Source organism: Liolophura sinensis, chromosome 5 (genome assembly GCF_032854445.1).
Source record: "Liolophura sinensis isolate JHLJ2023 chromosome 5, CUHK_Ljap_v2, whole genome shotgun sequence".
Classification (NCBI taxonomy): domain Eukaryota; kingdom Metazoa; phylum Mollusca; class Polyplacophora; order Chitonida; family Chitonidae; genus Liolophura; species Liolophura sinensis.
The window spans coordinates 10,701,814-10,714,234 of NC_088299.1; positions in this window are offsets into that span (position 1 = coordinate 10,701,814).

The following is a 12,421-nucleotide window of genomic DNA, read 5'->3' on the forward strand; positions in this document are numbered from 1 at the left end:
GTGAGGGAGATTCGGGTGACCCCTTCCGTTGTAGTGGCGCATTCAGGCTGAACTAGTAAAAAAAAAAAAAAAAAAAAATATAAAATGACCATTTTTGAAGTTGACATTGCTGTCACTTGGCAGGGTGAAATCAATTCATGGAAGGAATCTGCTTTCAAAACGGACATTTGAGAGGCGCGTCATCGATCAGGCATCTGCTGAATTTACAAAAGCAAACCACCGCACCTCGCAAATACCGGACAACCACAAAGGTCTGAAGGCGTAATTGAGCCAGCTTGAGCTGGATTCGACTTCACAGCTTAATGGTGAAGCTAGTCGTCTTTCTGGGTTAGCTGTTAGGCGAATCCCCTATGGAGAGCACATCGAAAAAAATTCCTTGGAAGTTTAGTTGTTTAACTCTAAACTTACGCCACAACGATGACAGTCCGTATATAGATCAAGGAAATTAAATTTTACCTGGAGAAAACCGCCCTTCGCCAAGTAACTTTGACCTAACATAAAGCCGCAACCGATTTATCGAGTGTTCGATTTGAACCAACGCTCCTTACATCGGTATACCACGGAACAGCATACAAATGAAACTACAAAAACTTTCTAGTGGTCACCAAAAAGACAGCTTTGATTTGGAATATAAACAGTGCATCTAAAGTTCCAAAAACATTTACAGAGACATCTGCCCATTCGTTGTGAAATTTTGCACACGGCATCTCAGTAACCAAGTCAACACACTGCAGCAGGGATTACCTTGTAGATACAGATGTTCTCCAATGAGCATGCGCAAGCGCATTATCGATCGGATTTTGAAAATTTTATGAACAGGATGAAGATAACTTTGACTACCTGTACGACCAGATGATGTTAAAATCTAGTATAACCACCATGCATTTGTACCGCAATGAGACAGCGAGCTCGTATCGTGTCAATGAGACGAGTGATCAGATTTTGAGGATGACTAACCAGTCCTTCTGAAGCAGATGCCTAACGTCCTCAAGATCGCACCGTAACACGACAATACACCACTTATTTCAACTGGCCCACAAATGTGGAGTGGGATTGAGATCCAGGAAATTGGCGGGCCATTGCATGTGGTCAATGCTTTCATGGCTTCTTTCATGTTCAAATTCATTTATCACTCTGGGGCGATATAGACGAACATTGTCGTCCATAAAGAGGAATCCACTGTCATCTGCATTTGCTCATACTCACTGGAGCACAACTGTGTCTACAGGGTAATTGCAGCTATGTGTGTTGACTTGATTACTGAATCACTGTGCAAAATTTCACAAAGAATGGTCAAACAGTTTTGGGGGAAACTTACTTTTGATGCACTGTTTATTTGTGATAAAAAGATTTCCTATGTGTAAAAAGGTGTTAAAATTCCAAAAACGTAATATTTATTTATTTATTTATTTATTCGATCGGTGTTTTACGCCGCACAAGAATACTTGACATCCAAGACGGCGGCCATCATTATAGTGTGAGGAAACCGGGCAGAGCAAGGGGGAACAAAAACGTTATATATTTACCTCTGATAATTGCATCTGGGTACATAGGCAAAATAGTCTGCAAAATAAAAATCCTCAAAATTAGATAGGCCTACCTACACTTCTTCAAAGTACATTTTATGTTAACTTACAACTATATACAACTTCTGGATTAGAAAAGTTCAGGTTGTAGGCAAGGTCACGTAGTAGATATGACGTGAGTCAATTGAAAAATCTGCTTTTCAAACAACCGAAAAGAGAATTAACGACAAACAAGGGAAACAACAAACTTTACAGCGCCAAAAATTATGCTGGCCGAACGCCATTTTCATCCATCGAATCACAAATCTAGTTAGGGGGCATATAAACGCGTATGATTAATTTGATCAAAGCGAGGTCTACAGATAAGGCTAGGTACTTACAGGGACAAGGAAAGCACAGTAAAAGGCAAGGCCAATCTCACAGGCCTTAAAGATGCCACCTGAAGGGCGAAAGAGCAGTTCTTATAAAATGGTTTAGCGATACCAGTCAATAAAAGAGATATGAACGTTAATACTAGTTACAGAATGAAAGTAATGAGTAGATTATAATTGACATTTATAGCAACATTGATTTTGTGAATTTGAAAACTTGCATGTGCCCTTTGTCCAGATGGAACGAAAATTGATATCTCGGCACCTTCTTTCACACTACGCCACAACAGTTTCATGTTTTATTACGGAAGTATACTGTAACTAGAGAGTCAAAAGACGTTAATTTCCATGTAACACTGAAGAATTGCGGCTTAATAAATACTCTGATAATTGGATTTCAAACGAAAACAAAGATACAACATGTCCGGTCCAGTGAGGTGTGCTTCAAATGTAACGATGAACTGTGGAGTTATGTTAATATGCTTTGTAACGTTTTGTCCACTGTGTCAGCATACATAAAAGTACTTACTCATAGTTCAGTTAATTTTTCAGTATATCATTCATCTGGAAATATAGTAAAGCTGGAGAACCTGTGTATGGCTCTAGCACACTCCAACCCAAAACCCCAAAAACAGCGCGTGTGGGTGCACCCGACCAACCCGCTAACCCCTGATGGCGCGCGATAAAATCTCGTGCAGTAACGTTTGGTCAAGAATTAGCGACCGAGAGCGTTGACACGTGATGTATTAATATTCTAATTTGGAGGAATTAGGGAAACTTGTTGCTGTCATCGGCAGCATTAAAACGACCTTTTTTGTATGAGGTCTATGTTAGGCGACACGAAGTCTGCTCTATACCTGACCCGTCATGCGACGTACTAAGCTGAAGAAATGATCTACCAAAATTAAATCCAGAGACATGATTCCACAACTCCTGATTCGATTCGTCATACACCCAGGACCAGGATTACTGGCCACTTCCGACTTTGTGCACATATTGTTATTGGTCGATTTTACACCGGTTCAACAAGCAGTGAAATGAGCCACACGGCCAGGGAATAGGGAACCAGGGGAGTAACAAGCTGTAGACAGGAAATTTTACGGAAGACGCAACGGTGATCCGCAGGGGAAATATGGTAAAGTATATGAACCAAATTCCATTGCCACGTCGTTTGGAGAGTTGTAAATCTGGGCTTGGTGTGTACCTAACGTAGTTGAAGGTATTACACGAGCTAACAGTTATTCAAAATGAGCATCTGAGAAGAGGGTCAACAGCAAACAATTGGGCGGAGGAAATCTGACAGAACCAGGAGGAAAACTCCCCTCCACCTCAGCTATCTGACAAAAGGCTGGAAACAAAATTGCAGCCAAACAAGCGAGGTTACTTGCAGTGGTACAAATCTTACCTGCAATCAACCTGTCCACTCGATCCCACGTGGACAATTGGGTTACCTGGATAATACATGTACATGAAGTGACATCAAGTATCCACGAAAACAAAAGAAAATTTATTTACCACTGCCTTGTCCGAATTTACTGACTAGAGCCAGTGCTCAGACATAGTGATAAGTCTAACGGTATTCTGCAGTTCTTCATGGTGGCTTCCTCTCCGACCGTACGTGGGAAGGTCTACCAGTAACCTGTGGATTATCGTAGGTTCCCCCCAAGCTCTGTCCGATTTCCTCTCATTATAATGCAGACCGCCGTCCTGTGAAATATTCTTCAGTACGGGGGAAAAACACGAATGAGATAAATGAATAAATACAATTGCCGAACAGTTATGTTTTTGACACCACATCTCTCTTCACGCTCTCATTTTCATTGTGTCATTGTGCGCTCTCGAACTGCTTACGTCACAAGCGTGTTACATCTGGAAACTCATGATCATTCTAAATGGAGTGGCTTCTGACTAAAACTGCAACATGCCGTTAGGATTCTCTCAATATCTGTAACACGTTCTAGTCAGGAAAATCGGAAGCCACTGACTAATATTTGTGTCAGGCAAGTGAGAACGGTGTGTGGCCCAAATCAAATGAAATACATAAATAATCAACAGCAATAATTGAATTATCCATGTCAGGAAATAGTTGATGAGTGAGTAGCTGAATTCGCTGAACTATTTATCCATATCGGTGAACGATCCGTCAAGAAATCTTAACCTATAAAACAAAATCGATAACTGAATAATGACTATTGAATAAGTTTTTGATTAATTATTCAGGGCTCAAGTTTTTGGACGATGCTGTGGGTTGCAATTGCTTGGTTGGTAAGTTCTGTTTTTGTTTGCACATTGGGTATGATCAAATGATTTATAAGACATTCTGCATATTATAGTGATTGTAAATTAAAATACATACGGTAGTAAATCTAAGTTAAAATGTATATGCAAAGTAGAATATATAGGCCCCTATGGCAAAATATAGTAATTTTTGCAAATAAAAATTATTATATATATTTTTAAAGTGAAAGACAGAACCCGACTAATGTTTATGTCCACTGAAAGACTACCATTTAAGGTATCTTAAACCGGCCTTAAATACTTTTGTTAGATTTTTTCCAGATTTTTCTCAACCCAGTAAAAGTTTAGTAAAACTTCCTCTTGACACAACTTCAGGGTGCTCCATTATCGACAGCAACGTTGCGTCACGTTTACTTCAGCTCTCTAAGGACGAAGTTATTTTAATTTTGACCCCTATTAAATATTTACAAAATTACAATAGGATTGTTGTACAAATAACTCAGTTCTGAAACAAATGGAAATAAATCTAAGCACCAGTGACGCTGATCTAGGTATTCGACCTCCGCTGAATTTTATGCTTCCGTTTTGTGGTGACAGCTTCTATAATGACAGCAGTGCGGGCCTAGTTATCGCGGACCTCAGAGAAAGCACCTCGGCTTGAACACGGCGCTTCACTTTACTGTATTTTATAAAGGAAGACGGTAAAAAACATCCTTTGTATGCCAGGAAGACGATGGAGCAAAATTTAAATTCTTCAATTCTCATAAAATTTAGGAAAAAATTCATATACGATTTAATTAATTTAAGCATTGTCCGGTAACAATTGTCATTCTCATCAACCTTTGGTATTCCCGTTGAATTTTTCTCTGACTCTGAAATTTGTCATTTAGAAACTGCTTACTAAGGGGTAAAATGAACGACAAAAATGTATTTGTATAATTACCATCGTTGAATATTACACAGCTTGTAAATCAATTAATTTTACGTCTGTGGTTGTCCGTAATTGATACAGACCTGTCCCACATCACTGTGTAAAATAACCCGTCGGCTGTGTGTAACTAAATTGTTGTTAACGATCTCAAAGGTCTCATGCAGTAGTTCTTCGCTCTCATGTGTCTCTTCATGGAGTGAATGGGTAATGAGTACGTCACATCTTAGGCCGCGTAATCTGATAGTAATGTGTTTGATTGGATAAAATTCTCAAGATGTCTAATTCACACCTGCCATTTGTGCAGTATTGACATTTTGCTCTACATGTTATTTGGTGAAATCTCATTAAAATAATAAAGAATGATACTTTTCAGAAAGCTTGAGTATCCTTCTTTCGATTGAAATATATTTTGGCCAGGTGCTGTCTTGATCTTTAACGTTGCCACACTGTAGAAGACCAGACATTGACCCAATGATACGAACTAGGAATTTTACAGATAAGGTTGCTGTCACGTGGTAGAATGACGTCAATTCATTCAAGAGCCAGCATTTCACAATGAACTTCTGACATAAGGGGCTCATTGACTTAAAAATGAACAAACCTAGTCTTGCAACTGCCCGAACTGCTTCACATCACAGCACTAGATTATGGTCAAAACTTACAAACTGCTTCACTTCGCTTCACTTCACAACACTAGATTATGGTCAAACTGTACAGATTGCTTCACTTAACAACGGTAGATTGTGGCCAAGCCTTACAAACCACTTCATTTTGCAACACTAGATTATGGTCAAACTTTACAAATTGCTTCACTTCACAACACTAAATTATGGTCAAACCTTACAAACTGCTTCATTTCACAACACTACATTATGGTCAAACTTTACAAACCGTTTCATTTCACAACACCATATTATGGTCAAGCTTTACATACTTCATTTCAACAACACTACATTATGGTCAAACTTTACAAATTGCATCACTTCAAACACTAGATTATGGTCAAGCCTTACAGACTTCTTCACTTCACAATACTAAATTATTGTTAGGCTATACAAACGGGTTCACTTCACAACACTAGATTATGGTCAAGCTTTACAAACTTCTTCACTTCACAATACTAAATTATTGTTAGGCTATACAAACTGCTTCAAACCACAGTACTGTGGATTATGGTCAAGCTTTACAAACTTTTTCACTTCACAATACTAAATTATGGTAAGGCTGTACTAACGGCTTCACTTCACAACACTAAATTATGGCCAAACCTTACAAACTGCTTCATTTCACCAACACTACATTATGGTGAAACTTTACAAATTGCATCACTTCAAAACACTAGATTATGCTCAAGCCTTACAGACTTCTTCACTTCACCATACTAAATTATTGTTAGGCCTAGGCTATACAAACGGCTTCACTTCACAACACTAGATTATGGTCAAACTTTACAAACTTCTTCACTTCACAATACTAAGTTATTGTTAGGCTATACAAACGGCTTCACACCACAGTACTGTGGATTATGGTCAAGTTTACTAACTTTTTCACTTCACAATACTAAATTATGGTTAGGCCATACAAACGGCTTCACTTCACAGTACTGTGGATTATGGTCAAACTTTACAGACTTCTTCACTTCACAATACTAAATTATGTTTAGGCTATACAAATGGCTTGACTTCACAGTACTGTGGATTATGGTCAAGCTTTACAGACTTCTTCACTTCACAATACTAAAATTATGTTTAGGCTATACAAACGGCTTCACTTCACAACACTAGATTATGGTCAAGCTTTACAAACTTCTTTACTTCACAATACTAAATTATTGTTAGGCTATACAAACGGCTTCACTTCACAGTACTGTGGATTATGGTCAAGCTTTACTAACTTCTTCATTGCGCATCTGGCTTCTTCAGACTTGAATGTGTAAGGAGGGTTTGTCATGCATCAGGCTAGGTTCATGTTTCACACCAAATAAACTCAAGCAAGAGTATTTGAAAATATCTTATTGTTTATATAACGTTTTGTTTTCGAAGGCAGGCCAGCTGGTACAGGGCTCCGTTGAGCGAATCGGCTACGGAGAGAAACTAAAACACAGTGAGTCTCAAAAAAGTTATTTTTGTCGGAAATCTCATAAAGCTCTTTTTGTTCTATATCTCATAAAGCTCTTTTTGTCGTAAATCTCATAAAGATGTTTTGTCATAAAACTCCCTTTTCCCCCTAGATCTCGAACAACTCTGTGTCTCTTGCAGCTTTTTATTACATTGCTTCCACACTGTTTTGTACTGTTTCCTGCAGCTTATTAGTACCTAGGCTTGGGTAGGGCTCATTATTGCCTAGGCTTGAGTAGAGCTGATTATTGCCTTTGCTTGTGTAGGGCCGATTATTGCCTAGGTTTGGGTAGAGCTGATTATTGCCTAGGTTTGGGCAGGCTCGATTAGTACCTAGGTTTGGGTAGAGCTGATTATTGCCTTTGCTTGTGTAGAGCTGATTATTGCCTAGGCTTGTGTAGAGCTGACTATTGCCTAGGCTTGTGTAGAGCTTATTATTGCCTAGGTTTGGGTAGGACTGATTATTGCCTTTGCTTGTGTACAGCTAATTATTGCCTAGGCTTGTGTAGAGCTGATTATTGCCTTTGCTTGTGTAAAGCTGATTTATTGCCTAGTCTTGGGTAGAGCTGATTAGTACCTAGGTTTGGGTAGAGCTGATTATTGCCTTTGCTTGTGTAGAGCTGATTATTGCCTAGGCTTGTGTAGAGCTGACTATTGCCTAGGCTTGTGTAGAGCTTATTATTGCCTAGGTTTGGGTAGGACTGATTATTGCCTTTGCTTGTGTACAGCTAATTATTGCCTAGGCTTGTGTAGAGCTGATTATTGCCTTTGCTTGTGTAAAGCTGATTTATTGCCTAGGCTTGGGTAGAGCTGATTAGTACCTAGGTTTGGGTACAGCTGATTATTGCCTAGGCTTGTGTAGAGCTCATTATTGCCTATGTTTGAGTAGAGCTGATTATTGCCTTTGCTCTTGTAGAGCTGATTATTGCCTAGGCTTGTGTAGAGCTGATTATTGTCTAGGCTTGCGTGGGCTGATTATTACCTAGGTTTGAGTAGAGCTGATTATTGCCTAGGCTTGTGTAGAGCTGATTATTGCCTAGGCTTGTGTAGAGCTGATTATTATCTCGGCTTGTGTAGAGCTAATTATTATCTAGGCTTATGTAGAGCTGATTATTGCCTAGGCTTGTGCAGAGCTGATTATTGCCTAGGCTTGGTTAGAGCTGATTGTTACCTAGTCTTTGGTAGAGCTGATTATTGTCTTTGGTTGGGTAGAGCTGATTATTGCCTAGGCTTGGGTGGAGCTGATTAGTACCTAGGTTTGGGTAGAGCTGATTATTGCCTAGGCTTGTGCAGAGCTGATTATTGCCTAGGCTTGAATAGAGCTGGTTATTGCGTAGGTTTGAGTAGAGCTGGTTATTGTCTAGGCTTATGTAGAGCTGATCATTACCTAGGCTTGTGTAGAGCTGATTATTGCCTAGGCTTGAATAGAGCTGATTATTGCCTAGGCTTGGGTAGAGCTGATTACAGCCTAGGCTTGTGTAGGGCTGATTATTGGCTAGGCTTGGGCAGAGCTGATTATTGCCTAGGCTTGTGTAGAGCTGATTATTGCCTAGGCTTGTGTAGAGCTGATTATTGCCTAGGCTTGTGTAGAGCTGATTATTGCCTTTGCTTGTGTAGAGCTGATTATTGCCTTTGCTTGTGTAGAGCTGATTATTGCCTTTGCTTGTGTAGAACTGATTATTGTCTTTGCTTGTGTGGAGCTGATTATTGCCTAGGCTTGAGTGGAGCTGACTATTGCCTTTGCTTGTGTAGAGCTGATTATTGCCTAGGCTTGGGTAGAGCTGATTATGGCCTAGGCTTGTGTAGAGCTGATTATTACCTAGGTTTGGGTGGAGCTGATTATTGCCCAGGCTTTTGTAGAGCTGATTATTGCCCAGGCTTTTGTAGAGCTGATTATTATCTAGGCTTGTGTAAAGCTGATTATTATCTAGGCTTGTGTAGAGCTGATTATTGCCTAGGCTTGTGTAGGGTTGATTATAGCCTAGGCTTGCGTACAGCTCATTATTGCCTATGCTTGTGCAGAGCTCATTAATGCCTAGGCTTAGTTAGAGCTGATTGTTACCTAGTCCTTGCTAGAACTGATTATTGCCTAGGCTTGTGTAGAGCTGATTATTGCCTAGGCTTGTGTAGAGCTGATTAGTCTAGGTTTGGGTAGGGCTGATTAATACCTAGGTTTGAATAGAGCTGATTATTGCCTTTGCTTGTGTGGAGCTGATTATTGCCTAGGCTTGGGTAGAGCTGATTATTGCCTTTGCTTGTGTAGAGCTGATTATTGCCTAGGCTTGGGTAGAGCTGATTGTTACCTAGTCTTTGGTAGAGCTGATTATTGCCTAGGCTTGGGTAGAGCTGATTATTGCGTTGGTTTGGGAAGAGCTGATTATTACCTAGGCTTGGGTAGAGCTGTTTATTGCCTTTGCTTGGGTAGAGCGGATTATTGCCTAGGCTTGGGTAGAGCTGTTTATTATTTAGGCTTGGTTAAAGCTGATTATTGCGTAGACTTGGGTAGAGCTGATTATTGCCATTGCTTGTGTAGAGCTTATTATTGCTTAGGCTTGGGTAGAGCTTATTATTGCCAGTGTTTCATACACACCTTAATGTTCCACGTACAGCTCTTTATTGCCTGTGTTTACCACAGATCTTTGTCCCAGGTACATTTTATCAATGCCTACAACCCTGTATTATCAACAATGGAAATGACAGTACTGCTAAAATAGATAAGCAAATACAGATACTTGCCTGTTATATAGGAGAACGTAGTTGTTTTTACGTTTTCATTCTTACGTTTATTAGCCCTCGTGTGCATGTGCAGAGTTGTACACAGTGTGCGATTTACAATTAATTGGAATACATATCTGTAGTGTGTAAAGGAAGAGACGTGCGTTATTATTGTAAATGTATGACAGAAATGTTTGTGGTTACACTGCATGAGTAAACATAGCAGCTGAAAGTTTTTGAGCTTTTACTTAAGGACAAAAAGGAATCGTATTTGGTCTGACGTCACAACCGTCGCCACAATTTTCCTACAGAAAACACATTAATAGTGAACAATTTCATGTTATCTTAACTCAGGCATGCAAAATAGCTAAAGGTGTTAGCGTTTCAATCGCTAAGATACACAAGGTGGGCGTTCAAGTAAAATACTCTTAAGGACGGCTTAAACCATCAATCAGATAAATGAATGTATTTTTCCGTTCCGTCCGTGGACAAAACCCTATCCCAACGCACTTGCCTATGTCTAAGCGCAGCAATTTTCATGCAGAATTCCTAACTTTTTCATTATGGAATCTTTAATTTTCAATGCTCTTTATCTTAAATGTGGAAAAGATTATACATTTACATGTATGCATCAGACGCTGTTTCATGGATCCGATACATTGCCTTTTACCGGATTAGCTAGGCTAAATTGCTTCTCACAATGGCCTAATGGTTAGAGCATTCGCCTCGAAGACTACCCCAGGATCAAACAAGGGTCGGGTTATACCAAAATCTACAAAAAAAGTTACTTGCTGCAGCTTCGCTTGGCGCTTAGCGCTGAAAGGTTAGAACAGGTAGACAGGGCTGGTTGGCCCCGTGTCAGTATAATGTGACTGGGTGTGGTGTCATATCTCGTGTCTTCGGCATGATACTTCAGTGGCGGCATGGACTCCCCCTGTCACAAGAAGACACTATGTATGCGCACACACTTAATGACTCCTCGTCATATGACTGAAAAATGGTTAAGTACGACGTTAAACCCCAAGCAAACATACATACATACATCTTTTCCAAATTATCGACGATATATAGACGAACGTACAGTGTTATTAGGTATTTACTTCTTTGTTGCTCAGTTAAAATCACATGCACCAAATCTCACGCCGTGATCAGTTATCATGGGGATCCTAAAGCTGTGCTGGGGTTTGGGCTGAATAAACTCTGCTACTTCGATTCCGTCCCACAAGAGGCAAAATTCAGGCTTGTGGCATCTTACGAGGCCAGTGGACCAAAAGACTGTCAAATGATGGTAAGTGTTTCAAGTAATAGTCCAATGCGTGCGGAATATCAAGCGCCGTTCTGTGTAAGCTTCAGAGTAACTCAAAGTAAATTCAAACGAAAACCCAACGTATCCCATAACTTACATATGTGTTCAAGGGAAAGAACTCGATCTGCGCTTAACCAGTGTGGTCGAATCCAGCTCACCCTGGGCTAGCTGTGGCTTTTAGTCAAATGTGTTTTGTCTCATCTAGTGCAGTGTTTTGTTATAAGCCTTTAATCTAGATATTAATGAAACAAGTAACGAAAAAAGCGTATCTGAAGCATTATATTTCCAAGAAAATATTAGCATATTGGATAAAATTGTTTGAAATTTGACATTTTACATGTCTCAATCCTTTTATGGACGTTTTTCCACAATATCGTTGATATATTAACAATGTGGCGTTAAGCCATTATCATTCATTTTTAATGGGTCATATACCTTGCCGAGTGTTAGCCTGCTAGCGCAGGACAAGGTTTCAGTGGGCTATCGCCAATGCGAGCTCAAGTCCAGCCAATGCTGGCTTCTTCTCCAGTCGTACGTGGGCCAGTAACTTGCGGATGTTTGTAGATTTCCTCTAGGCTCTGCCCAGTTCCCCCCCCCCCCCCCCCCCGACCCTGACCATAATTCTGACCACCGTCGTATGAGTAAAATATTCGTGAGTACGCCGTAAAAAACCTCAATCAAATATATCAACAAACAAATAATCCTTTTATGAATTTCTCTGATCTAATTCATTTGTGGATAAACCTGTGGTCCATATTGTAGGTAGGATATATCTAATAAGAATAATAATAATAATAGATATCATCATTTTATGCAAACAGAAACGTACCACGGGAGACATTTACCATCTAAAAATCCAAGCACGATTTTCTTCACCCGACATGGAAAGCGACGGGGACGAGACTGCAATGGTGTCCTGTAACTTTGAAACACAGCTCACATCCCGAGCGAAAACAATACAGCTTTTGGATCCGTGAGTATTCAAAACATTCTCCAGCCTGTAAAGTGTAACAGTTTGATAAATCCTGATTAAATACATATTTTGTGTCAAACATTTGAAATGTCGAAATATCACAGCTTTTAGGGTACCTGGCTTAGATTGTTAAGAAAGAAATGGTTTATAGTTTTATATTGTAAATATAACGGAAGTAAATATAAGCGTCAAGTCCGACATTCCTATACCATTCGTAGTCCGTAAAGGGCGTTCCAAGTCGATA